At 45.6% G+C, this 24,368-nt stretch overlaps 1 protein-coding gene across 9 annotated transcripts in view; it reads left to right on the top strand.

Moving 5' to 3' along the window:
- The first annotated feature begins 1,826 nt into the window (after positions 1-1,826).
- The window catches only part of RAI14 (retinoic acid induced 14), a 154,382-nt gene continuing 131,840 nt past the window's right edge, over positions 1,827-24,368 (top strand). For 3 of the 9 annotated variants that reach the window (XM_057709429.1, XM_057709428.1, XM_057709426.1), the window contains exon 1: positions 1,828-1,987. The gene's annotated coding sequence lies outside the window, so the exon portion shown is untranslated. Of the gene's footprint in view, positions 1,988-2,041; positions 2,294-2,625; positions 2,753-24,368 lie in introns of those variants that run through there. The other 6 variants (XM_057709427.1, XM_057709420.1, XM_057709425.1 and 3 more) reach the window with 5 other exon arrangements.

Genomic DNA, 24,368 nt, shown 5'->3' with positions numbered 1-24,368 from the left:
CTATGAGTCCTCCCCTCCGCAACAATCTCTCATCCAGAGCTGGACTTGCTGTGGTAGGTGGTGGGATTATAAATTAAAGAGAATAAGTGCACAAGCCACCTATGGGAGCCACAGGGTTGACAGAGGCAGGTAGGCTCCTAGGCAGGTGGCTAGGACAGAGCCTGGTCATGTAAAAGAGGAAAAAAAAAAAAGAGGGATAGGGCTTCTATGAGTAAAAGGCTGACGACCCCCCCCCCACACAATTATTGTTTGATATTTTAACTCCTTCAGCTACAGAACATGCACCTGTTAACTTTCCAAGGCAGCACAGTATATGCTGTACCACACTGCAACGCCCACCTTCCCAGCTGCGGCCACTTGAAAGAGACTGACCTGGTGAAAGGGGAAGAGAAAACGCACATGTGGCAGTATTGTTCCTGATAAATACCCTACACTACACCATTCCTATGAACCGCAATGAAAAACTGTATTGCGGAAACTGCCAGCACTAAACCGAGAAGTTTACCAGTTCATGTGTCTTTTAGAGGGTGATTTTATTTAAGAGGGATAAAAGACAGGAAGAGGAGTGTACATCTTGCCTGAAACCAGCTATTCATCACTTCTCTAAAGAATTTCTGACCTATGATTTAGGAAGGGAAGACCATGCAACTAGTGACACAACTTTTGCTCTCTGTTTGATGTCACCTGTTAAAGCGAAGACAGGCTGCTCCCTTGACTTGGTGCTGGGTGGGGGAGGCAGGGGTACAGACAAAGTCTGACTTAGAGTCGTGGAGATCTGGCCAAGACGTTATAAACGGAACTCAGGTGAATTTCACTTTTGTTGGAATTAAAAAAAAAATTGAATCGATCTCACCATAAAAGGACTCATACCACTTATTTATTCTAGAAAGCTTCCTGCCCTGTGCAAAGGACGTGGAGTTAACAGGGAGAACGCAGGGGCTTTGGTGAATAAAGGCTTTTTTAAGCCATAGCTGGTTAGCATGATCAGAGTGAATGGCAAAGCCGTCCCAAATTAACTGAGAGGTGGAGAGCTTTGAAATCCTTGGCGTTAAAGGAGGAGTCCATCACGATTCTAACGCCGGTCTGGGGAACACAGAGGGGCTGTCGGGGCCTGAGGAGTGAGGCCGTCCCCTTGGTGTCCCAGACCTAGCAGCGAGGGCGCTCCCCACGGTGTCTCGCAGTTCAGGCGGTAGCCTTCTCCTTCCCAACTCCCTGCGCAACACCTAACGCTGGCAGTTTTCTCCTGCCACCTGATGAACTTTACCCAACACTTACTCCAACCATCGGTTCAGTCCGGAGACTGCGAGCATGTTCCAGTTTACTTTCTGTTCAATAAGTTTCGAAAATATGACCGGTTTCTGGTTAGAAGGCGCCTGAATCAGTGACTTTAGAACATCCCACGACCACAGACGACTTTGGACGTTCACCAGAAATGAATGCTATTCGGGATCTCTCCCGTCCTGGATCCCGGGGTCAGAGCACCGGTGGTTCCCATTAACCTCAGGTGATGACGATGGAAGATCCGCGGGGGAGAATCCCGCGCGACCCGTGGAAAACTGAAAGCAAGCCGCAGACGCCCGGGGCGCGCTGGCCGAGGGGAGGGCGGCCGCCGGGCCGGGAGCACCTCCCGCAGGTCCCGGCCGGCGCGCGGGGCCGGGTCACCTGACTCGCGGAATTCGGGGCCGCGCGGGGTGGAAGGGGAGGGAAATGGTTAGCACCTCCCTCCCCGCTCCCGCGGGATCCGGGTCGGCAGGGGCCGGCGCCGAGCGGCCACGTGGTGCTGCTGCCCCCGCCCCCGCCCCGCCGGCCCAGCCCGGGAGCCGCGGCGCGCACTGACCCCCGCAGCCGGGGAGGAGGAGGGACCGAGGCGCAGGAAGCCGAGCGGGAAGCGAGCCCGGCGGCCGCGTTTTCCTGGGGAAGCGGCGGGCGGGCGGGCGGGGCGGCGCAGCCAGCGGGGCCCGGGAGCCGCCGCCGCCGCCTCGATGGGGTGAGTGCGCTGCGCCCGGAGTCGGGAGGCTCCCCGGAGCGGGGTCCCCTCCTTTGTGTCTGGGTCTCGGACGAGGGAGGCGGCGAGGAAGGCGCGCCCGGGCGGGCTGGCTTGGCGGGGTGGCAGCGGGGGTCCCGCCACCCTTCCCTTGTCCCCGCCGGCCGCCCGCTGGCCGCCGAGGGCCGACCGAGAAACCGAGGAAGCGGAGGACGGCGGAGGTCAGCGTGGAGAAGGTGGACGAGCCAAGTTAGGAGAGGGGTTTTCTCCTACCCGCCCCCCGCGACTCGTAGGCGGGCTGGGGCAGGGGTAGGTGCGGAGGGAGCGCGGGTGGGAATGAATGACCGGTCCCCGGCAGGACGTCGTCGGCTCCCCGGCCCACCTGCCTGGCCCGCCGGGCGTCTGGCTCCCCCCGGTCCCCGCTTCTGGGCTCGACCCGCCTCCACGCTGAACTTGGAGGAGCTGAGGGGGAAGGCGCGAGCGGGAGACTCGGAGGGCTCTGGCCACCGAGGGTCCGCTATTGTTCCTTTTCTGACTCCGGGAGCGCTCAGCTGGCCCAAGGGTGCAGGCGAGACCACTCCGGGCCTGTGACTGCCCCCCGCTCCCCATCCTTCTTGTCCTTTTCCGCACCGCAGCTCCGAGGAGGGCCCGGAGGAGAGATGCTGGAGTTCGAGCGGACTCCGGGCAGCTGGGACTTCGGGAGGAGGGAGAATGTGGAGCCGCGAGAGGGGGTCCGCCCGCCATCTACCCCAACCTCTGCCCAGGAGGGTGGGTACCCTCCCTAACCCACCCTCTCTAACCCACCCTCCCTTCACTGTTGACTTGGGCAGGTTTTTGTGCCCGCGGTTTAGTTTTTGCAGTTCGCAGAGTTTATCTGCAAACCCGGGGCTCACGCTCTCCTTTGAGTTTGGACCTCGTACCCCGCTTTCGTGGAGGGGGATGGGGCTCAGACCCGGGAGAGACAGCAGACGCGGCAGAGGGAGCCCACAGTGAAGTGGAGACGTTACCAGTGATTTACCAGCGCCTGGGCTCTGTAGCCGGGCTGTGCTTATCCAAGGAGCCCAGCTCAGCGCAACTTTGTTTCCAACGATGGGGGCAAATCTGTGGACTCAAGGCCGCTCACCTGGACCAGTGGCTTCCCTTGGCCGCAGGCCCGCAGGTGATTTAGGTGGGTCTCTCTTCCTTCTGCGAGAGGAGACTACAGAGCGCCCTGGGGTGAGGAAACATTGCCAGTTCTCTGGAGAATGTGATCTCATTCATTAGGGCCTGGCAGAGGGAGGAATTGGTTTTATCGATCAGTAAGGCTTAGCAGAAGCTCATCTTAGCGAGGAGTCTCACCTCCTTGAGGTCTGAACAAAGTTAGGACAGAGAGAGTGCATTACGGGGAGACTGGATTTTCATTGCTCTGTTCCCAGCCTGCAGAGTCGTGTTTACAGGTGTGGCTTGGAATTTTATTACCAATGGATGTAATCAGATCATCCGTTTTTTTTTAAATAAATTTATTTATTTGCTGTGTTGGGTCTTCGTTGTTGCACACGGGCTTTATCTAGTTGTGGCGAGTGGGGGCTACTCTTCATTGTGGTGTGCAGTCTCCTCATTGCGGTGGCCTCTCTTGTTGCCGAGCACAGGCTCTAGGCACGTGGGCTTCAGTAGTTGTGGCACTTGGGCTCTAAAGTGCAGGCTCAATAGATGTGGCCCATGGCTTAGTTGCTCCATGGGCATGTGGGATCTTCCTGGAGTAGGGCTCGAACCCGTGTCCCCTGCATTGGCAGGCAGATTCTTAACCACTGCAGCCACCTAGGAAGTCCCTGATCATCCTTGCTTAATGATACTTAACCAGTGTCATATTTTTTCCCTTCTGCTTGTGAGATAATAGATTTTATGTGAGGAAATCTATCCAGTTCTTGTAATTTTTAACCAATGCTTGCATAACTTGGATTGGGAGAGGTGGGCCCATACTGGGCCGTCTCCATTGATTGAGATGCTTCAGTAATGAATTTATTATAACACTTACACTCCTTAGATTTGTTTCATGGCTTTTTTGGGGGGAGGATAGTTATAATCCTGTTGAGAAATCTTATTACTATTATCTGTGAAATTGAAATGAAAAGAATGGATGCTGGGTGCTGCAGATTCACTGGGGGCATGAGGTAGTGCCCCTGTCTGTAGTGTATCTGACAATGAAGTTGTGTCTCCAGACTGCCACTTCCATAGCATCTTGAGGAAGGCACACCTAGTATCACTCACCTTTGAAAGGTGAAGAACCTGAGCTTTGAAAGTTAGGGAAACTCGGTCTTGGAGTTTCTGCACAGTGATGGGGGAGCTTTGTATGTCTCTCTATCCTTCTATCCCTCTTTTGTTTCAAAATATGAAACATTTCAGTTATACATAAAGAACATACTAAGGCTTCTATTTTTACACTACTTATGTTTGAGTTGCTAATCTTACCATATTTGCTTCATATACCCCCCCCCCAATTAAAAGTAAACTGCAATGGAAATATTTTATCCGTTCCTCCTCCTCTGCCTCCATCCTCAGGTAACCACTAAATGTGAAGTCAGTATCCAGAGTGTCCCACCGTGTTTGGTGCTTGTATCTTACATATCCACAAACCATATCTGCAACTTGTGTGTTTAACATTTTACTTAAGTGGCATAATTCTATATACATATGGCTTGCATTTTAAAATCTGTCATTATGCGTTCGAAGTACATGTAGATCTTGTTTCCTTTAGCTGGTACAGAGAATTCTAGTGTATGAATAAATTATAGCATACTCTTTCCCTTGCCAAGAGAAAAATAGTTTCCAGTTTTTCACTGTTACACTTTTTCTGCTGAGGACCGTTGATCTTTTTGCACTTTTTTGGTATAACAGTGCTGTAGTCAGCATGTGAGACATTTCTTTGAGCGGTTTCTCTGTTACACACCTAGACAATTGATTGCTGGGTAGTGGGATCTAGGTAATGATGCATTTACTGTTTCTTCCTCCGCAAATATGTAGGGTGTATGTAGGCTCTCTCTTGGTTATTTGCTGAATGAAAAGTGAAGTTGATCAATTTTTAGCTCTAAGATTGTTAGTTGACTGGACTCTTTAGTTTCTTTCAATTAAAAAAAAAATAAGAGGGACTTCCTAGGTGGCCCAGTGGTTAAGTATCTGCCTGCCAGTGCAGGGGACATGGGTTTGAGCCCTGCTGCAGGAAGATCCCACCTGCCGCGGAGCAGCTAAGCCCGTGCACCACAGCTATTGAGCCTCTGCTTTAGAGCCCATGAGCCACAGCTGTTGAGCCCGTGTGCTGCAACTACTGAAGCCCATGCTCCACAAGGGAAGCCACCAAAATGAGGAGCCCATGCACCACAATGAAGAGTAGGCCCTGCTCTCTGCAACAAGAGAAAGCCCGTGTGCAGCAACGAAGACCCAATAAATAAATAAATAAACTGATCTTGAAAAAAAAAGTGTACCTGTTAATTATACAGTTGGAGCATGAGACAGAAGCGTGGTGCTGAGTTTGGGATACTTGTGCTGAAGCCTTTTCTTGGCCAGTCACTGGTGGTGTAACCCTGGATTTCTCACTTCACCTTCTCTTGCTCATTTCTTCAGACTTGGAAAGATTAAGGGGCTTGAGTAAGCATTTACAAGGGCATGTTCCTGCTCTAATTGTGTATGAAAAAATGGCTGTGTTTGTGGCATTTTGCCCCTAATTGTAACCCTTTAATCTGGAAGCAGTTTAAGGCATTTATACCCATTGGTTTCCTCATTATTCCTTCAAATTGCCAGGCACATTCCTACCTAAGAGCCATTGCATTTACTGTTCCCACTGTCTGGACAGCTCTTCCCCTGGATGTCTCCAGGGCTGTGCCCCTCAACCCCTCAGCTCTTTACTCAGACATCAGCTTCTCAGCCCACCTTCCCTGGCCACCCCCTTCCGACATGCCCTGTTGCTCTTTTCTCCCTTTTTTTTTTTTTCTTTTTTTTTTAAGAACCGAGTCCTAACCACTGGACTGCCAGGTAATTTCCTTTCCTCCTTTATTTTCTTCCGTGGCACTTAATTACCTTCTAACGTGCCAGAAATGTATATGTTTAGTTCATATTAGTAGTCTTTCCATACTAGAATATATGCTAGATGAAGACAGGGTTTTTTGGGGTTTTTTTTAATAGGTTTATTTATTTGTTGTGTTGGGTCTTCGTTGCTGTGTGCAGGCTTTCTCTAGTTACGTTGAACAGGGGCTACTCTTCGCTGCAGTGCAGGGGCTTCTCGTTGCGGTGGTTTTTCTTGTTGTGGAGCACAGACTCTAGGTGCACGGGCTTCAGTAGTTGTGGCACACAGGCTTAGTTGCTCTGCGGCATGTGGGATCTTTCCGGACTGGGGCTGGAACCCGTGTCCCCTGCATTGGCAGGTGGATTCTTAACCACTGCACCACCAGGGAAGTTCCAAGACAGGGGTTTTGTCTCTTTTGTTTACTGTTGAACCCCTAGTGCCTAGAACAATGTAGATGTACGGTAAGTACTCAAATGTTTGTTGAATCAATGAATGTCATGCTTTTTGTTGTGATTTTCTACTTCGAATTCCTCTTAGCACATGTTGGATATCCTAAATGGTGCTGGCTGTTCTCCCAGCTGTAATTGAGCGCCCCAGATGTCATATTTACAGGTTCCATCAGGATAAAAATAAAGGTTCTCATACACAAAGCACTCTATTTAAATCAGTGTAATCTATCCCACAAAGCATGTGTCTTCAGATTTTTCTGCAACATTTGCCTAACCCTGAATTCAGAGGAAAACATAAGTAACATGATGCTCAGAAGCACACCCATCATTCCTTTCCTTGGTACCTTCGCTTTCCAACATTTTAAATATGGATGGTGCATAACCAAGTGATGCTCACTCTCCATCCCATACAGGATCCAAACAGACTAGAAATGGTCTTGAGTAACAGCCACCACACTGCATCTCTAAGAATGGAAAGTGTATTTCTCTGAATTGTTGCAGAGGGCTTACTCATCATTGCTCTGAGTTTGTGCCTGCATCCTGAGGTGATGTTTTCTTTTCTGTGTGGTGGAATGGTGACCTTAATCTGAAGATCCAGGAGAAACCAGTATATATAGTAGCGTACGCAGGAATACTTAAAGAACTGTCACATCATAAAATCGGTAACTCATGGTACTGAAAATGTTCACTGTTAGTGCTGTGCATTATTTTGCTAGAAGCCAACTGAATTTCCTCTGTGCAGGAGAAATGATGAGTATAAGAGTTGACAAAACAAAGCTAAATAAATCAAACTCCTCTTGGGTATATTTTAAAAGATAGGGAAAAGGATTCTAGATATTTTTCCCTATTAATTATTTATATAGGTATATGATACTGATGGTATCCTTTCTAAAAAATCATTAAGATGCTGCATGATTTGGAGATTATTTCTTTTTGTTTTATTGCTACCCATGAGCTGAAAAGTACAGGTGGTGGTTTAATGAAAGAGAAAGACTGTTAATCAAACCTCCGTTTCCCAACTCCGTCCATCTACAATGAACAGACTGCTCTAGCCTTTGACATCAGACTCACGGATGGGTATTCGTAATTTAGTCACTATTTTAATAAGTAACTGTACAGACTTAACCATGCGTTTTAAAACAAAATATTTTTCTCTTTGAAGTATGCCTCATTCTTCAGTTTTATATTCTGTGTTCCGTAGAGTGTCTGTCACGTGGTAGGTGGTTAACACTGAACTACACACACACACATACCACACACACAGGGGCGATAAAACCCTTTAGGGTGGTTATCAGATATTGAGCTTTTGGAGTCTAGAGGAGGTAGTTAGCAAATGCACGTTGAAGTTCAGAAGGTGTAGTTCTCCTTTCTCAGGCAAGTCATATCCTGTCTGTAAGCCTTGGTTTTCTTACCTATCTTACCTATAGTTAAGAAACCCCTTTCCATCCTGGCCACCGTTTGGAGCAGTTACTGTGTCTTGACTGCTTCACCAGCTGGTTTTTTGTGGTGGGTCTCACCTCATCTAACCTTACCTGGGACCTAGTCCAGTTCTTTCTGTAGTAAGTGGCCTTCACTGGAAATAGTGTCTTGCCTTATAAATTCCACAACCATTGGTCACCCCTGGGTAAGGGGAAACCTTTGGGAGTTCATGACTTGTTCATCCCTGCTTCTAAATGAACAGAATCCAGTTGTGAGAAAAGTTGGTTGTAGTCCAAAAGTTTATTGTACAGTGGAAGAAAATATATTTTTTTCCTTTATTTTTTTCTTAAATTGACATTTGGTGAACACCAAAGTTTATCAAGTAACCAAACATAAGCAGTGCATCCTCTACTACATCAATTTCCCTTACAATCAATTATTGCTTTTTAAACCTCAGTGCAACTTTTCTTATCCCTATTAAGTACTGCAGTTGGTAACAGCAGTATCAGTCTTCGGTTTTTTGTTTTTTCTTTTCTTCCTAGATGAGTTCAGTTTGCTTAATCCAGAATGATTTCTTTTTAAAGAGCTAAATGCCTCTAGAATTGTCAGCCCTAACAGCATCTCTCTCTTTTTACTTTCACTACGTCTGTCTAGTTCCTTTTGCTGGCTGAAGTGACAGAAACCCAGCCAGGAAAGAAAGCTCTGGCAGAGCTCACTGGTGGGGAATAAAAGACTGGGCAGCTTCCTTTTCCTCCAGGGCAGCACAGAGTCAAGTGTTTTCCTCCAAGAGGAGTTCATTTTGCAAACCGAGGCAGGCCCTCTAGCAGTGATTCTTAAATATATTTGAGTCAAAGATGGACACTTTTGCAAATCGGCTGCAGGTGTTGGACCACTTTTCCTGGGGTGAGAGTCACTCACATGCAGTGATGCTATACATTCGTAATCTTTGTCCATTTCAAGAGGTTCATGGAAGTCCCTGTGCAAAGCCCAGTTATAAACCTCTTGGGAATCCCGAGGTTACCCACGATCTATTAAATGTACCTCGAAAATTTGTTGCATTTGTCCTGTTTACCTTTAACAGCCACCTTGTAAGGATCCAGGAGTACAATGACAAGTTGTTTTCTATCATTTGCCACTGTTCGCCAGACCTAATAACCTATCATACATGCGTGAAAAGTAATAATTGCGGGTTTTATACCCTTAGTAGGAAAACCAGTCTCTAGTTGCCATGCCAACCAGTCTACATACCACTGACCATTTTTAGGAACTGTTTCTGTTGGATGCAGTAAGATGCTATTTAGAAGTAATAAAAAGTGAACCATCATATGACTATTTCGCAGAGATGTGATGGATTCTAAGGCTGGGTCATGAGTTCCTCACCCCAGGGACAACATTTCTTGGTCTGGCATTGGGCGTGTACCATCTTCTGCTTTCCAGGTGGCAGCAGTTTCCTCCCTTTGCTGTTGCAGGAGGGAACTGAGATGTCCCTGAGTCCAACCCACGGCACTTCTAAGCTCACGGGGTCAATCTCTGACTGCTCAGACAGGTGGGGGAGATATCCCGACTGGCTCTTTGTTCTGTGCTTCTCATCTCGGCCTCCTAGCCTATGGGGCTGCCTCCAAAGGGACCTGAGGAAGACAGGGCCACATTTCCTAGTTGGAGCTGGCCCTCAGCTAGAAGCCTGCCCCTCCAGAGGAAGTCACCCTTCTGTGGGAAGTAGCAGGTGCTGGGAGAAGGTACTGCCACCATCATTGGCCATGCTCAGGAGCTTGTTCTGTCACTGTCCATCTTAGGCCACATCTTCCACCTCTTCAGCCTATAGTTGGGCCAAAAAGGATGCGGACCTGCCTGTAGCAGAGAGGGAATGCTGCAAGTTCTTTCAACAAATTGGTTTAATTGAATTGAGCACCTGCTTTACTCTGGTCACTTTGCTTCTAGGCTGGCAGCTTCCGGAGGTCCAGGCTGTCTTACACAGTGTCAGATCCCCTGTGAGCTGTAGATAGAAGATCCAGGGGTGAATAGTAATGCCTGCCTTCATGGAGCTTCAAGTTTTAATGAGGTCAACACATCTTCATTCCACTGGAGAACAAGGCTCCAGTTGTTGGAATGGGGTGGTGGTGGGAACTCATTTTATAGTGGAGATCGAGGCCTAGGAAAATGACCCCTTGGAAAGTAGCACAGTCAGTTAGAGGCAAAGCTAGACATGAACCTTAGTTCTGGCTGCTCTTGGTGCAGGGCTTCTAGATGTTGTCCTTTTCTGTTTCTCTCAGATGTAGACAGTGACCTTGTGAGTCCCATATGTAGCTAATTACAATTGTTATCAATGAAGAAGACTGGTATAGACTCAGGTAAGCTGTGTTGGAGGCTAGTGGGGAGTCCCGGGTGAGGCAGATGGCATTGAGCAGCAACAGGAAGGTCAGAAAAGGACCTGGAACCCAGGCCCTTAGCATCCTGCTGGGGGAGAACCACATAAATCTATTTGTCAAGCTTTGTCAGGGAGTTGACCAGTTCTGTGCTGAGCCTCTTACTTTGGTGAGAACGCTCCTCCTAGGAGGGTTGACCTGTTGGTGACTGATCGCTTTTCAAAAAGAAAAGGGAGCGCAAACTTTCCGTCGATGGCTTTGACCCATAGTCATTTCACTGGTGGGAGAAGCGGCTTGTTCTCAGCGGCCTCCTCTCAGCTGCCCCAGAGGACGTGGGAACTTGTGAGCCAGAAGGCTCATGGACTTGTGGGTTGCTTTCTCTTTCTTCCTTGCCAAAGGCAGCCAGAAGGAAAACACAGTTGACCCTTGAGTGGCGTGGGGTGGGGGGTGTTAGGAGGACCACCTCCCACCACCAAGTTGAAAATTCACATATCACTTTGATTCCCCCAGAACTTAACCACTAATAGCCTCATGTTGACCAGAAGCCTTACCGATAACGTACACAGCTGATTAGCACATTTTATATGCTATATGTATTATATATTGTAGTCTTACAGTAATGTAATCTAGAAAAAAGAAATGTTCAGGAAATAGTGTAAGGAAGAGAAAATACACGTACAGTACTGTAGTGTATGTATTGATACCGTAAGTTTACGTTGTCTGTTTACATGATGAACTGTCTGCCAGGATCTACATCAGTATCGTCTTATGATGCAAAACACTTGTAGATGTTATACACGTTAGGAATACGACATCAAAGATGAAAAGAGGCGAAAAGGTTCATATTTATAGGAAGAAGCAGCAATGTGATTGTTTTATGGTAGCCTAGGGTAATGGATACAATTGCTTCGTGGTAGCAGTAGCCTATACACGAATGAATGAATCTTTATAACATTTTATGGCATACAATATTACAGTCATATTCATAACACAGTATTGAAAACATTGTTACATTTTTTAAAAAGCCACTTAGTGTGATGACAGGCTGATATTCTCCAGTTATGAGAGAGAGGTATATTGTATGGTAATGTAATTCTTTGAAAGCAAAGTTACAAACAGAAAACTAGTACATTATTAGTTTTATATTGAATATTACTTACCTGATGCCTACGTAAGGATAGACTAGTGTCTACACCTTTTGTGCATTCATGACATACCTTTAAAATTTTTTTTATATTTCTAGGCTACACGGTTCATCAGTGAGTTTTTGCAAATTGTCACAAATCTCCAGAAATTTTTCCAATCTATTGAAAAATTGTCACGTATAAGTGGACTCACACAGTTCAAACCTGTGTTGTTCTAGGGCCACAAACACATGTGGGGCCCTGAGGTCCCACATTGAACCATGTCAGGAAGGCTTTGTCCAGGGCTGGGTGGGGAGTAGGCTACCATTCTCTCTCCAGCTGAATCTTATTTCAGGCCCAACCCACGTTCATCATGGGTGCAAGTTGCTTTTGAATACTCTCAGAATCTTCTTGAATCTTTGTTTAAAAAAAAATTCCTTAATTTTCTCTGGGGCTGTATCATTTTTCTCTTTTGAGAAAAAACTTTCACATGTCTTTCCTATGAGCTTTGTTAAAATTGGGAAAAACTTGAAAATATAGGCCTAGACACTAACTAATATCTATATACTATCCAGGAATTCCTAGGAGGTTTTTTTTTTAAGGAGAAACTCATTTTTGCCACGAAGCTTCATCCAAGTGGCAATCTTAACTCCTCGGTAATTAGATTCTTTCTATGATATACAACTTTACACCATGTTGGTGTGCTATTTGTTGACTTTTTCTATTGCTTTTCCTCTGGAATCTCAAAGCTAGAGAGAGATTTCCTCAGAATGACTCCTGTCTTAGCCTGTCTCCCGGCCAATCTGTTGTCTGGCTGTGTGCCTACTTGTGCCTTGTTTGGCAACAAGCTTGCTTTCTTCTTCTTTAAAACAACCCCCGATTGTTTTAAGTGCATACCCCTTGGAACAAAGTGCATTTGATTCTCATTACATTGCAAGTGGGTGTTTATATCCTCGGTGGCAAAAGAAACAGAAAGAGTAGCTCAGCTGGTATCAGCGTAGTATCACCTGGTGATATCTGAGGTGACAGCCTGCCGGCTGTGGGTGCTTCCACGTGTGGCTTCCAGAACAAGTGTCACCTGCACCCCCTGCCCCATTAGTGTCTCGCTGCTGATTGTTTTAGGACACACTTTTATTATGATACCGGTGTTTTAACTGTTGTAGAGCACTGCATTGTAGTATTTCATTTCTTTATAGCTTGGAGAGGGGTGTTATACAGGACATTAGAATAATATCTTAAGGAACAGACATGTGCTGATAACAGGGAAGCATCTAAATACCTAGAAGTTCTGCTTTTCCATATTGTTGCCAAAACACGGGAACCTCCGCCCCAATCTGTAGTTTGCCAGCTCAGCTGAGTATAAAAATAGCCGCTTCACTCCTCTGTCATCTTTACATTTTCTGTTATTGACTCAGTATCTTTAGCAAAGCTATATGGAGAGGGATTTTTTTGACCGGTGAGTTCATCAGATATATTCGTTATGTGTATGCTCCGCATGTTAAAAGGACAAAGGAATAAAAATGCCTGCTTCCCCTGAGGCCAAGCAGCCAGAAGGAATGCCTTTTTCATATTGGCCCATTCAGACCTCCTAGGTGGAGCTCAGTATGTGCCAGTGGCTGATCTGAGGACTGTTCCATCTTTACAGGCAGCTAAATTTTTTGTTGTTTTGAGTTGTGAAAACATTGGTTTGTGGGCCAGATTTTTTTTTCTTCTTTTTTTAAAATTACTAGTGCTGTCTACGATGCAGCTCTGTGTTGTATTTTGAGCTTGGGAGCTGAACCTGAATCCAGCCTTCTCCATTTTTAAATCTTGCCATTTTGGCCGAGTAAACTCTTGGCTGCAATCTCCTAACCTTGAAACTGAGAATAAAAACAATAGCACCTAATTTCAAAGTGGTGTGAGCATTAAGTGAGATAATACTCACCTATCATCAAGGAGTTAAAAAAAAATTTGTAAAGTAAAATTCAATTTTGCAAAGTAATCGTTTAAATAAATGATAGATGCTGTGGCTGCTATTACTCTTGATGATGTTAACATGTTCTGTACCTTCCTGCCTCTGAAGAACTGCTGATAGCTTGGCCCGTGTGATTGTACCTGCCATTGTAATCTGTAGCCATAAAGAGGGGTTGCCCCCATATGTCAACGAAACGCACCTGCCAGGCATCGTCTGTGTAGTTCAGAACTATGTTTCCCTGTGGTATCGTTCCTGCATTTAGTCCGTCTTTGTATCCTTGGGTAATGGGGACAATGTAAAGACATTCCCTTTAGTCGTGACCAGTGCTCTTCCCAATTGTATCAACAGATTCCTCCGTCCCACCAGACAAATTGTCTTGTCTCAGCCATCACCTAGGCACAGAGCAGTAACACTGTGGTCAAAGTGAAGATGGTGGTACTTAGAATGAAGGAGCAGTTAAATTCCCTATTGAATCCTTTGGAAAATTGTCCATCTGTTGATAGAGAAAAATAGACATGTTTTCTAAACAATGTATAACAGAATAAGAGTTTGCATAGAAGTCTGGCAGTTTTGAAATAAAATTGTTGATTAATCATTCCTTCTTTGGCATGTGGCAGAGGGAATCTTTTAAACTAACTTTCAGCCATTATCAACTTGCAGGATTTACTAGATCTAAGTTTTATGATTTGATACTAACATGATAACATATACATTTTTTCTTTAATTTTGTGCCTGCCTTGTAAGTAATAACAAAATGCCATTCTTGCTAATCACTATCATCAGCCTTTGAAGGGAAAATCTGTATCATCATCGTCTTATAGAATATAAGCAAGCTACAAATACAAGCCACCGTGAGTCATTTAAAAGTTTCTAGTGGGCTCAAAAAGGAAAAGGAAGCAAATGAAATTAATTGTAATAACTTATTTGATCTAGCATATCCCAAATACTATTAACTTATATTCAGTCAACCTATTAATGATAGAGTTGACATCCTTTTTTCATAGTAAGTCTTTGAAATCCGTTGTGTATTTTCCGCTTACAGTGCCTTTTGGCTTGCGCCAGCCACGTTTCAAATGCTCAGTGGCCATGTGTGGCTAATGACTACAGTCTTAGCACTGGTCTAGGTAATATGTCATTTCGCAGGTCCTGTAACTGCAGTACCAGCTGACACCTAGAATGCCCTCTATAGATGCATGTTTGATTAAGCTTCTCGCATCTTTACCCAGTTGTCTGGAACTTTGCCCTTAGCTTTCAGTGTTTCCTTAGGGAAGTACAGTAGCTCAAAAGCTTCATCATAAGCTGCTTACATATGGAATAATGGATATTTGTGTTCTTGGTTTATAAATCTGTATCTCTCTGCTTTCGTGCAAGTGCACTAATCTGCATGGACCTTTTTTTCTTTCTTGTAGCCAGGGATTGTGTATCGGCCACCTTTCTGCATCCCCTATGTACTTGGCCCAGAGTTGGTATTCAGTGTATATGAGTAAATAAAGCAGTATAGGTTTATTTTCCCTCTTAAATTGCAAGTTCTTGAGTAGCCATGATATTTTTACTCTGTAGACCCTCGTAGGATCAGGTGCAAGGTATGTGAGTTTGTGGATATGTGTGGGACCCGGGGTGGAAGGGAGTGTGTTTTAAATCTTTGTTACAGTCGATAGGAGCATTCCCCATCCTTTATGCTAATGCTGTTTTCTTCTTATCCCTACACACAGAAAGTGGTTGAAAATGGAAAAATAGAAGGTCCAGGGTATCAGATTCAGTCAGCAGGAGTTTGTGTTCACTGAGCAGGCGGTTCTAAGCCCCCCGCAGAGCACAGGCATGGAGCAGTCTGGAGCTTCTAATGGAAAGGATCTGGAAGGCTTTTCCATTTGCACTGCCAAGACAGTAGTGTGGCAGATCCAGCGGCATAGCCCCTGGGGAGTGGTGCCTTGGTGACCGAGCCATTGTGTTGGGCTTCTCTTCCAGGTGTCTTGTTTAGAATAAATTAGGGTGAGTGAGAACATGTTTGCATATCATATCTTCAGCAGTATTCAAGGATTAACTGCTCTGAGAATCATCGTTGGGCCCTGAGGTCTCCTGGTCCATCTGAACGCCGGCGTTCCGCCCCCTCCTCTAGGACAGCTTCCCCACTGTCTGCCCCCTCTCCTCGTCCCCACCCATCCTGAAGTTTCCTTCGTCATCCTTAGTCGCTGCCCTGGGTCCTTCCAGGACCCAGCTGTTATGATGGCTTTTTATTTCGTGAGGGTTTTAAAGAGTCTAATACTATTCATTTGCAGTTTCTCATGATTACTTGCCTTGTTGGCTGGTTCTTGTAGGAGAGCCAGAGAGCCGAACATATTTTCAGAAGGGAAATAGTCCAGAAGGTGGGGCTTGCTGGCCAGGTTTTCGGTGGTGAAGAAAGCACGGAGTGCTTGGAGGTGGGGGTGGATGAGGGTGTGCTTCCCGATGAAGGAGCAGCTCATAGCCAAACAAGTGAATGATGAATATGCCCTCCCTAACCTCTGGGTTCAAAGGAGACCTCGTAGGTCATCCCACTGTACTCACCCAGTTAGACTCTGGAGAGTGTATATTTCAGTTCTGTAGGTTCATGAAGTGAATTTAGCTACTGACTTCAGAAATGCAAGCTGCAGCGGTGCTACCGAGGTTCCAGGCCCCTCTTTTACGGTGGCATCTGAGATGACAGCCTGAGCAAGATCGACTAGGTGAGAAGGCACCCGAGGATTTGTCAGTACTTGTAGATTGCAGGAGACGGAAACTTGAACTAGCTTAGGATAGAAAGCGGGGAGTGGGGAGTGGGGGAGTGCCTTTGCTCTTGTGACGCCAAATCCTGTGCTAAAAAGGTGTCTGGGCCTCTGGGATCCCTGCAATCAGGGGCCTTCCTGGTCCCCTCCCTCAGACCAGCTCTCTGTGCTGGGTGAGGACTGGGTCTTGGGCAGCTGCCAGGCTCACGTTTTCCCAGTTTCTCTGCCAGAGAGAAACTTGTCTTCCCTTTTTCTTCCCCTTTTGACTCCCTTCTCTTTTCTCTTCCTCTTCTAGTCCCCCTTTCTCTCTCCCCTCCCTCTTCCTCCGCCCTCCCAATCCCAGGGAGGGTCTCTGCATAGCCTTGCTAGGGACACATTCTCATCTCTCGGGAACAGCTACAGAGAGAACATAACTGGTTGGAGGGAGGAAGGGATAGGAGGACAGTTTTCCGGAAGAGGAATGCAGTTATCAGAAGGCCGGGCACTGAGGACCACAGGTCAGACAGCATGCGTGGTAACATGTTAGAGAAAATGCGGAGACCTGCCTACAAGTGAGCAGGGATCCCCTCCCTGTTGGGCTGGAGATGAGAATATATGATTTGAATATGTGATGTTTGGATGACATCCAAACATGGTAGCTGGAGCAGCAGAGATAATTATTGTGCTCTCATCCACAGAATCCATGTTGTTAACTTATTTATCCCTTATTCTCAGAAGTATTTTAGGCACTGGATGACTGGGTAGAGAGTCATCAGAACCATTGTGATCATCGTAAATGACATCTCCTACATTCTAGAATGTGCAGAGTCCAAATTATCCCATTTTAAAACCAAGTCAAAGAACCAATGACGTCATGGTAAGCCAACATTTGGCAATTAAATCTTTCTAGAGTAAAACCCAGAATCAAGTATAACCATCCAGGAGCCACCCTCTCACTCTAAAGACGTTTCTCACTATCTAACAACTTTGCATACGGACCTCCTTTTGACTCTTTGTATTTCATCTTTTTAAAAACAGCTTCATTGTGGTATGATTTACATTCCACAAAATTCACCATTTTTAGTATACACTCTGCTCGATTTTTTAGTAGATTTATAGAGTTGTGGAATCATCACCACAAGTGCGTTTTAAAACATCTCTCTCACCCCCCAAAAGCACCCTCATGCCTTTCTGCAGTCCCTGCTCGTTACCATTCGCAGCCCTAGACGACTGCTCATCTACTTCCTGTCTATAAAGTTGCCAGTTCCGGACCTGTCATACAGATGGAATCTTACAATATGCGGTCTCTGTGTCTGACCTTCACTTAGCACAATGGTTTTGCGCCGCCTGTATCAACACTTGGTTCCTTTGCGGTGCTGGGTAGTACGCATTCCACTGTGTGGAAACGCCACCTTTTGTTTCCCTAGTTGAGGGATGCCTCAGTTGTCTCCACTTTTTCATGATTTTGAATACTGCTGCTTTACATTTGTGTACAGATCTCTGTGGGGACATGTGTTTCCATTTCTCTTGGCAAGATACATAGCGTAATGGCCAGGTTGAATGGTAAATTTATATTTAACTTAAGAAGCTGCCAAACTGCTTGCCACAGTAACTTTTTGGCTTTCCACATTTTATATTTTCGCCAGTAACGCCTGAGCAGTGGCCCTCTTTTTTTTTTTTTTTCTTTTAAATGTATTTATTTATTTGTTTATTGGCTGCGTTGGGTCTTTTTTTTTTTTAATTAATTTATTTATTTATTATTTTTTTGGCGTTGGGTCTTTGTTGCTGCACATGGGCTTTCTCTAGTTGTGGCGAGCAGGGGCTACTCTTCATTGTAGTGTGTGGGCTCCTCATTGTGGTGGCTTCTCTGGTTGTGGAGCATGGGCTCTAGGCACGTGGGCTTCAGGAGTTGTGGCACAGGAGCTCAGTAGTTGTGGGGCTCAATAGTTGTGGCTTATGGGCTCTAGAGTACAGGCTCAGTAGTTGTGGCACATGGGCTTAGTTGCTCCACGGCATGTGGCATCTTCCTGGAGCAGGGCTTGAACCCGTGACCCCTGCATTGGCAGGTGGATTCTTAACCACTGCACCACCTAGGAAGTCTCTGGCCCTGTCTTTTTAAACTTGATTGGTTCTTTTGGTTATTAAGATGGGGGAAAGCCAAGGAATGGACTTGAGATGAAGAAGGTAAGGCGCTCAGCACATACACCGTGCCATTTAGGGTTGATTACTAGGTGTGTGCAGGGCAGCTTTTTTTGCTTGAGAGATGGACACGTGGTGTGTTTCGACAGAACTATTGACACTAGCATCAAAGATTTGGAAACGTACACTAGGAATGGCATTTTAGAGATCATCTTAAAAATAACCTCAACATGAGGGATAATCATGTGGAATTTCTTAGTCCTAGAGTGATTTTTATATTCCAGAGGTAGCTTGATTTGATTAAGCCCATGCTTTTTAAACTGGATGGATTTAGGGCACGCAGTAACCTTGGGGCTTTTCTTTGGTAGGTTTCCATGTGAGCAGCAGATTTGACAGCCCAGATAGTAATATTGCCAGAACCCTGGCCAATTTCATATCAGTGGTGGTGACTCTGATCCATGGACCAAGATCAGTCCTGGTTGATGGCAGATTTTATTTTTAAAGAAGAACGCTGTATTTGTTTCTCAAAAGAAATGTCATCCCCTGACAAAGGCAAGTTGTGAATATAAGGAGGGAGGTGAATGTTCTTAAGAGTTTTACTTCATGATTATTATGATACAATATCTGAATGGCATTTACAGTTTTAAAAGAATGTGGTCATTTTTTTGGAGGGAGGAAGTGAGAGAGTATTTTAGAAAGGATTCATTGCCAAAATGAAACAATTGCTTATGTCTTTTTTTTTACCCTCTTACCTTTTCCCCTTCTTTATCATCTGGACAATCTTTTAACATATCTGCACCTTAGTTAATTCTTACAAGAGGTGACATATGTGAAAGCACCTAGCCCATAATTAATGCTCAGTCAAGTTCGCATGTGTGTTGACTCATTCATTCATTTATTTATATGTATCTGGTTTGCTGAATAAATAAGACAGCTAAGATGTGATCATAAAGCAACTTTGTTCTGTGTCTCACTGACTCTTTAAAATTTATTCAGTGAAGTTAGCCTATCTCTTCCTTCTGGATGAAATCTAGAACTCTTCTGGTTAGATTTTTTAAAAATTCTGCAGTCAGTTTCAATTGCTAAATGCTCTTAGTTTAGAACTTGAAATGCCCAATTTCAAGTAAAATTAAAAATTTCAGATTTTACTTAACAGAAAATATCTTACCTTTTCTCCTGTTCCCTACTTTCTCCTGCTCTTCTCCTGCATTCGTCTGTCATGTTTTGTTCCTGGCCCCCCGCCCCCAGCTTGCAACGGTGAACCAGGGGTGGGAGTGGGGAGCTGAGAGGTAAGAGGGATAAGAAAGTCCTTACTTGATGGTGCATAGCAAGGTGGTGCTGTGCTCTCTGAGCCTGACAGGTGTTTGGAGCTGACTCTCGCTCTTGGGCTCCTTTGGGGGGTATTATGGGCTGGACTGTGTCCTCCTAAAGTTCACATGTTGAAGTCCTAACCCCCAGTACCGCAGAATGTGACTGTATTTGGAGATAGGGCCTTTAAAGATGCCATTAAGGCAAATAAGGCTATATGGTGTGACTGGTGTCCTTATAAGAAGGCATCGGGGGCACAGACACACAAAGAGGAAGACCATGTGAAAACACAGGGAGAAGAAAACCATCTACAACCAGGGAGCGAGGCCTCAGATTAAAATCATAATTAGCCTGGCTGTTACCCTGATTTTGGACTTCTTGTCTCCAGAACTGTGAGGATGTAGATTTCTATCGCGTAAGCCACCAGACTGTGATACTTTGTTATGGCTGCCCTAGCAAACCAGCCCTCCAGGGGAGGGCTTTGGAGATCCCTCTCCCCTTCCTTGTTCCACGCCTGGACCATCACTGGGGACCCCTCGGATTCCCTTGATGCAGGTGATGTACTCACCTCTGCTTTGTTGCTTCTCTGGGAATCAGCTTCTCCCTGCCCTCTTCACCCTGTAAACCACTCTATTAATAGACGGGATCCAAGACAGCTGACTACCTTCCCGTGAGCTGTCTACATCTGGTCTATAGGAGATGTACATCTGTGCTCAGATAAACTCCAGCATGCAGGCTGATCACAGCCCAGCAGCCGCTGCTCCTTCATTCCCACCCTCACAGCTTAGGCCAGTTTCTCTCCCACCTTTTCGATTTCCCAGGCAAGGATCAGACGCCTGTCCAGTCTCTCCAAGTGGTCCTCTCGGCCTTTCTCCTGCGGTTGAGTGGGTGTGGTGGGAAACATTGCCTAGTTCTCTTCTAAGAAAGATCCTCCCCCATTCTCCACGTGCTCTGATGTGAGTGAGGTTTTTTAAACCCCGGATGTGAGTGAGGGTTCACGAGTCCTGTCTCCAGTTTTCAGCTAAATCCTTTGAAAATGTGCATCTTTGACTGGGTGCTTACTTTGGAGTGAAATGTCTGCTGTGTCTTTGTGCTTCCAGCGTGACACTCAGTGCTTGTTCACTCATCGCTCATCCTTTCTCTCAGCCGTAGTGAACTTCCGCTGAGTGTGGACCGCGGAGAGTCCCGCTGAGGTTGGTGGTGAAGATGTGGGCGTGGCTGGGATGGACTTTTCCCTTGTTGAGAAGCTCCCTGGCTGGAAGTGGTGGAATCTCATGCAGAAGTAACCGACCAGGCGTGTAGATTTGGGGGAGTCCTTGGCTTGCCTTGCATCAGGCTGATAAAATTTCCGTGCTAAGCGCTTGCCCCCAGGGTTGTAGTGGACGGTGCTTGCTCTCTGTGGACTCTTACGTTCCGTTACTGAACTGGCCAGCTCCCTTGGCTGAGCTCAGCGTGTGGTTAGGGAGATGTGCAAGGAGGAGCGCAGCCCTGAGAGAGGGAAGGTGGGCGGGAGGCGAGAAGGAGGGGCAGTCGGGTAAGATTCAAGGCCAAATGAGTTGGTGGCTTTGGTTTCTTTTTTTAAACTGCTCAGTGCTTTCACATGTACATGGAAAACTGATTACGGTGTTTACTCAAATCCCAGTACAGCTAACCCAGTCCATATGAGACTAAAGAGGGCCTTGCTGAGGTCAAAGGGGAAGCCTAAAGGCCAACCAGGCACCTAACCCATATCTTTGTCCTACACGTTCCTTCAGGAAACATGTACTGATTTTATGCCAAAGGCCAGCACCTGAGTAATAAGCAAAATGAAAACTCTATCCTGAACATCCTCCATTCCGATGTAAACAGCCTGAAATATACATTTTCAAATCTACCAGAAACTGGTATGGGGACTCTTGAACCCCTCACTCACATCCAATGTCTAGAAGGGTCAGGGTGCGTGGGGAATGGGGGAGGATCTTTCTTTGGAGAGAACTTTGCACTGATTCCCACCACACCTACACAGCCTCCTGGGAGAAGCTTCTAGGACTGCTGGCAGAGATTGGTGACAGGTGTCTGACTCTTGCCTGGGAAACCTCAGATGGCTGTGCCCCTTCTTGTGGGAAAGGCCTGACCAGGTGCCCTTGTCTCATCAGCTTGCCCAAATCCTGAGTTTCTCTTATAGCCACTTAGACCCCTACCACTATGGTGAAGACTCATCTGATTTTTCCCAGTCGTCAGAGATTTACGTTCTGAATTCCTATGTTATCTGACACCTAATTAATAGAGGATTTGGTGTCATTCTCTACTCATACCCTTGGTCAGTTCTGAATCCTCTGTAGTGTCTGCTCAGAGCTCCCATAACCTACATGTCTGTATGTTTTAACATTCGGTCCTGAGACGAGAACAGATCTGCTGTGGATAACATGCATTAGGTGAGGGGGACCAGCACTCACTGACCTCTGCTTCCTCCTTGACATCCTTTATGCTAGAGGCAGTGACCCAGCCGTAGACAAGCCGCATCCCAGAGGCAGAGCCTTGAAGCAGCTTCTACCCCCAGGAGCAGTTGGGATGTCACGACTCTGTCGTCAGGGACATCTTTGTCTGGAGAGACCTTTTACAGCATGTAGTTGGTTTGCCAGATTGAAAGCCTTGACGTTTTTACAGCTCGTGGTTATATTCCATGTTTTTGAGAGAGAAATGATTGTCTGAGGAAACAAGTACTCGAGGGAGAAGAGGTAGATGCTGGCAAGGAGAGAAGTGTCTTCATGTCAGTTTTTTGCATTTGTTCAGTGTCGTCTTCAGTGCTTTAGATTTTAAGTCTGATGTTCTTTTTTTCACTGGGAAGGAAAAATCCTGAAGCCTGTCTGGGGCACACGTTAGTGTTCGGCTGCTGCTGAGGATTCCTTGCGGTATCTCCACAATTCCATGACGGGAGGATTAGTTAGAGTGAGGACTTGGTATTCGTGCTGCTCCTTTAATGCTGCGGTGATTTGGAGGGAATTATTTTAAACCACTGCCCTTGAATCCTGGGGTATGGCGTCTTGGATGCTAATGTATCCCTGTGATTCAGGAAAATGTACATATGTGTATAGCTACCATTTGCCTTTGCGAGTTAATATGCTTCTTCGTGGTCATGGGCAACCTGCTAGTTTTCTCTCCTAGATTTTAGTGTAGAGGGCTCCCCTTCCAACACTCCCCCACAATATTTTGAAAGTTTCACTCAATGCTTGAAAATATTGATCTATTATATCTACTTATACAGTGTCTCTAGATTATTTTTAATGAAGTTGTCAATTATAGGTATGGTATCATTGAGTGTAGAACAGTGGTTCCCAATCTAATTGAGCATCCAAATCACCTGACAAGTTCAAAAAAAAAAATACAGATTTCTGAGCCTCACCTCTGATTACAGAATCCAAGAGGATACTTATCTGCTGACATGATTGTCAGCGCTGTCTTATGAAATAATCTTTGGGTCATATGTTGGGGGTGGGACTGGGGTGGGTGGGAGAAGGAGTGGTTTGAAGATAGAAGAAAGGGACTTTTTTTCTAACCATCTCAGTTGAGGGTGGCTTATGGTAGAGAAATAGCTAAATAAAGAGAATCTAGGAGCAACCACATTTTTGCACGAAGGGCATTGCTTGTTAGCCTTTTTTCCTTTGAAGTTCATTTTCAATCAGTCCAGATGTTTCTAACCTGGAATTTTTTTAACTCTAAGGATTGGAGAGGTAAGGGAGATTATTAAACTGCTTTTTAAAAAAATAACAGCTTTGTTGAGGTAAGTCGCATCCTCTTCGACTTGCCGGTTTGAATTACACAATTGAATGGCTTTTGGTACGTTCACAGGTTGTGCAGCCATCATGGCAGTAAATGTAGAACATTTTCATCACCCCAAAAGGAAACTCTGTATCTATTTTAAGTCACTTTTAATACTCGAAGAAGTCTAACTTGTTAGTTCATAATATAGTTCTATAGGCTAATATCGAGCTTTTTTGATTCAGGCTAGAATTATATCAGATAAGGGTAGCTCATGTTAAGCTTTGATTGAGAGTTACATTATTTTTAAAGGGAAAATGGATTAACAAACCCTGTTTATTGGATCTAGTCTTTCAGATAAGAGGGCGGCAAGGCTGTGCATCTCTGGCCTACTCCATCCTCACTGATGGAGTGACATCACGTGATGACTGGTGACAAAGATGTGCTTCAGTGACTTATTTGGGGTTGAGCAGGGAGTAAACTGACTACCACTTCTGCTCAGTGGGTAGATATGCTTGAAATGGGAGAACTTAATTCAAATACCTTTCCCTGTATATGTGAAACATTTCATCCTCTTTTTGAACCATCCAAATTAGATTCCCATGCAATTAATTCGTCTCACCGCAGCTCTTTTGATTGAAGCATCTTAAGCGACTTTTCCAAGGACCACTATTAGTGTAGCCTCACTAAATTGATAGATGTTACTTTATCCAGTCTGGGTTTTGGAAGTTTGAATTTGGAAATTGGAGCTGTCAGATTCTGGCTGACCCAAGGAAGGCAAGTTGCTGATTGACTTGTGGATCCTTTTGGGGAAGAGGAGGTACTGAGGCAGAGGGAGCACAGCGTCACTTCAGGGGCAGGTGACTTCCCACTAGTCCTGGCTTCCAGGGGTTAGTTTCTTTTACCAATGCCAGGAAAGCAGTGATCTGTTACTAACTGTAATTACCCCCAGCTACAGTCATTGTTTCTGAAGTTGCTTTTCTATGGGTTTCCAGAACTTCTTTACCCTTGACCCCTATCTCTGTCATTCTGGAGTTATACCCTTGGACCACCCAGCTCTCACACACCCAGAGCCTTGACTCCAGGAAAACATTCACTTCACAGCTAATACCTCCCCCTGGGAATTTTTGGAAT

Source organism: Hippopotamus amphibius, chromosome 15 (assembly GCF_030028045.1).
Source record: "Hippopotamus amphibius kiboko isolate mHipAmp2 chromosome 15, mHipAmp2.hap2, whole genome shotgun sequence".
NCBI lineage: Eukaryota > Metazoa > Chordata > Mammalia > Artiodactyla > Hippopotamidae > Hippopotamus > Hippopotamus amphibius.
Note: the sequence above shows the minus strand (reverse complement) of the source record. Positions and strands in the feature narration are given on the sequence as shown.